Consider the following 4,451-nt stretch of genomic DNA (forward strand, 5'->3'; position numbering starts at 1 on the left):
ATATATATATATATATATATATATATATATATATAATGTTATTGTTCAGTTTTATTTCAAGATTTCTTGCTAACAGATAAAGAGCCGGTTTCTAACCTAGATTCAAAGCTTCTTCATTGGAATTTCAACATCGACAACAGGGTATTTTTGTTTGTTTGTATGTATGTATGAATGTTTTGCTTTATGTATGTCTTCTCATGCATATAGTTGCATATCTAGACATGCTTACATACATTTAAATGATAAACTTCTGGAAAGTTTTACAGATTTTCACAGTTCCAGTGATGGAATGGATCTGTAGTCTTAGAATTCGCTTTCTCCTTTCTGGTTTTCAGAAGCTTAATTTTTCAAGACTGGTATTTAGGCAGTGTGTTACATATCCCAGGGCCCCAAAAGTTACAAGTATAAGCCTGAGCTTGTAATCTGGATAGAGTAACTGCAGATTTCTCAATAGTTCAGCATAGGTATAGAAAGAAAGAAAGAAAGAAAGAAAGAAAGAAAGAAAGAAAGAAAGAAAGAAAGAATGAAAGAAGGAAAGATTGAGACAGACAAACACAACGTCCACTATTTCGTTGTTTAATTTTTAATGCTATTGCAATAGCAGCTGCCAAAGTTTGAGAATATGTTTCTGTAAATTCGAAGGCAAATATATTCTTTGCTTTTTAGTTCCGTATGGCCAAAAGCAAATTATGTTAGAGTAAATGAATTTCTAATACGATTATTTTTAACACCATCATGACAAAAGTCTATACGTACGATATACTTCTTTTATGAATTTTTGATATAGGTTCAAGGCCCTCATGTATTCATGTATGTTTAAGCAAAGAGATGAGCTTATATCTTGGAATATTTTACAGTCACAGACATTTTATGCTCAATTTCTATCAGAGATGCTTTTCTGTTGTATTTTTCGCTGATGGGATAAGGCGGCAAGCTGGTATGATCGTGGAGAACCCCAGAATCGACCTCCAGATGCAATCGGCTAACATCCTCTGCTAAATAATTGCTGGCATGGCGCCAAAATCTGAAAAAGTTATACAGACGGCGAGCTGGCAGAATCGTTAGCACACCTGACGAAATGCTTCGTGGTTGTTTCTTTCGGCTTTACGTTCTGAGTTCAAATTCCGCCGAGGTCGACTTTGCTTTTCATCCTCTCGATGTTGATAAAATAAGTACTAGCTGAGCACTGTGGTTGATGTCATCGACTATCGTCCTCGTCCAACAAAATGTCGGGCCTCGTGCCAACAAAAGAAAAGATTTTTCGCCGTTGGTAAAACGGGTGAATTTTTTTAAGGCTTTTTTTATTTTGATTAGATTTTACAACGGAAAACATTTATATTTTACATACTGGGTTCAGTGAAGGCGCATGGCTTAGTGGTTAGTGCGTTGGGCTCATAATCATGAGGTAGAGAATTCGATTTCCGGGCTGAGCTATGTATTGTGTTCTTGAGCAAGACACTTTATCTCACATTGCTCCAGTTCACTCAGCTGTAGAAATAAGTCGCGACGTCACTGGTGCCAAGCTGTATCAGCATTTGCCTTTCCCTTGGATAACATCAGTGGCATGAAGAGGAGAGTCTGGTATGCATGGGCGACTCCTGGTCTTCCACAAACAACCTTGTCCAGACTTGAGCCTTGGAGGGAACTTTCAAGATGCAATCCCATGGTCATTCTGTACCGAGGGGGTGTCTTTACCCTCTTTACTGGGTTCAGTAGAGTACCGGTGTCCATAGACTTCTCAAGTCTTTCGAGACTGATCAGATTGATGCAATCAACTCTTATCCTACTTAATGCCACAATCGTGCTTTTCCGTAATATTGTGTTAAGAAATTATCGTGGCTTTGAATAAACTCAGTATTCCACTGTACAGAATATTCGATTACTTACACCTGCTTACTTCACATTTTTTTGTTTACAAACTGTAGCAAATAGGCTCAACGAACATAAGCTTTATTTATAACGGATAATTACGCATCATAGTGACGTGAGAAGTTTGTCGCCCAATCATATGCTTCCGGAATCAGACTTACTGCATACCACCTTGTGCAAGTGCTTCCTACTATAGCCCCAGACCGACTAAGGTCTTGTGAGCGAATTTGTTTGACGGAAACTGAAAGAAGCCCGACGTGTGTGTGTGTGTGTGTGTGTGTGTGTGTGTGTGTGTGTGTGTGTGTGTGTGTGTGTGTGTGTGTGTGTGTGTGTGTGTGTGTGTGTGTGTGTGTGTGCGTGCGTGCGTGCGCGTGCGTCTTTGTGATTATGTTTTTCCTCCACGATCGTTTGACAACTGTTGTTAGTCTGTTTTTACGTCTCCGTAACACAGCAGCTCGGCAAACAGACAGAAATGAAAGTTAAGTTCTGAGGTCGATTTCTTCAACTACACCCTTTAAGGCTGTGCCCTAGCAGGGCAGCAGTCCAATGCCTGTAACAAGAAATAAAAAATAATAAAAGATGATCTTCAATATACTTTTGCATGTAATTACGTAGGATGAGTATTATTGTTCAGTTTAAACTTTTGCAAGTCGCCGGTTGAAGGAAAGTCATCAACAAGGAGGTAGGGGAAGGGTTCATAGGTGTTGATCTTCTGTGATGGAAGAACTGGACTTATTAGTTTATTACCTGAACTCTGAACACAACAAGGGTGACAGGAAGAGGAGAGGTGAACTATGTCGCTTAATAAGATGAGAATCAACTTGTAAGCTAATACTGAACACGTTAAGATGAATAATTAAATCAGCTGAACTCATCAATTTTCATAGACGATTCATCATTTCAAATTAGCAACTCAATATGACAATTTTTCTCATTTCAAAATGCCAATCGCCATCCAAAGTTCATAAAGATATTGTGATAAAATTATTAACAGTTCACTTGCAACAGTATCAAGCGAAGTCCTTATTTACAGCCTCTTACAGATCTAAAAAAGGCGAAAACATTCTCTCTTTTCTCACTCTCAGGTACAGTGTAGAAGTCCCGATTTTTCAGTGTTGAAGGCATTCAAATATATCAAAATATAAGAACTCTTTTTCTGAATACATTAAACCACTAAATCATTCCCTCTATATATATATTGTGCTTTTATAAAAAAAAAATAGGAGTTTGTAACCTGGAGTTAAGACAGTTAATGAGAATTCTTTCAAAATGATTTAGTTTTTCAATTCATACAACCTTAGTAAATAATGTTTAAATTCCTGGATGAAAATCCTGGTATGACAACCACACTATATATAGCTAGTCGCTTTAAAGTCTTTTAAATATAACAGAATGTTAGGGATCACTTAAAGATTGATCAATGAACGGATTTGATAAGGTTTCTTTTGAAAATGTCTTTTATATAAATAGATTGATCGAAATGTTGACATCCATCTCTGTTCAAAGGATTTTGGTGAAAGATATCCTTCCTTCATCTGGGAGACATCTTTTAAAGTCAGTCAAATTTTTCATGTGTACTTGTCTTTAACGTCATTAGCGACCCGGTGTATAACTTCTATTTCTAGATCTAGCAGAAGACCCTCGATGACGCTGTTACATGGATTTTGAAAGCATTATAAAGCTTTCCTGATCGGAAAAAAACCCGTTGGAATCTGTAGCTTCTTATTAGTGAGAATGCATTTTTGCGAATTCTAAAAGACAATAAAAAGAATTTGTTTTAGGCTGTGTTTTCCATAGCAGAGAAAGACAAGACGCTGAAGTTATTTATCATTATCTAGAAGTGAACAGTTGTTAATTTATGCTGAAAGGCTTTCAATGTCGCATGTAATTAGCTAGATATCATCATGTAATCTAATATTGAAATCATTTAGTTGCCCCATTAAACCAAACGCAAATGCCAATTTCCGCAATGATTTACACTTTCCAGCTAGTCAGCTGAACACGATTTTACTCTTTCAAAAACATGTCGACCTCCTTTCGAAAGTTCGAGCGAAAACAGAGACAATTTTACTGCTAGGAAGCCAAACTATAACAGTCAAGTACGACCAGTTCATTATAGTTCTTTTCTTCTACGAATAAGTAAAGATTTCTTTCTCACAAATCTTCTTGTTGAGAATACTACGTCATTCACGTAAACTACAGTGTAGCATTTGATAAGCGTTTCGTCTTTCTTGCTCTGTTCATTGTTGTAGGATAAAACATCAAATGTTTAAAACCTCGCTCGTAAGGAAGCGTTCATATTTTTACCAATGGATAAAAATATTTTTTATGATATATAAAAACACACACACACATACACACAAACACGCACACATACACACGTACATACACACACACGCACACACACATACCCGCGCGCATGTATATATATATATTGGAAGGTTTGGAGGTGATGTACAGGAATTATACATTAGAAAATATAATAATCAGGTACTCAGATGTCTGGATGGTTGTATATTTACAGATTTTTATTTATATGTCACATGTTTTATAAATCAGCACTTTCACCTAGTCTTGTAGGG

Source organism: Octopus bimaculoides, chromosome 12 (genome assembly GCF_001194135.2).
Source record: "Octopus bimaculoides isolate UCB-OBI-ISO-001 chromosome 12, ASM119413v2, whole genome shotgun sequence".
In the NCBI taxonomy this organism is placed as follows: Eukaryota; Metazoa; Mollusca; class Cephalopoda; order Octopoda; family Octopodidae; genus Octopus; species Octopus bimaculoides.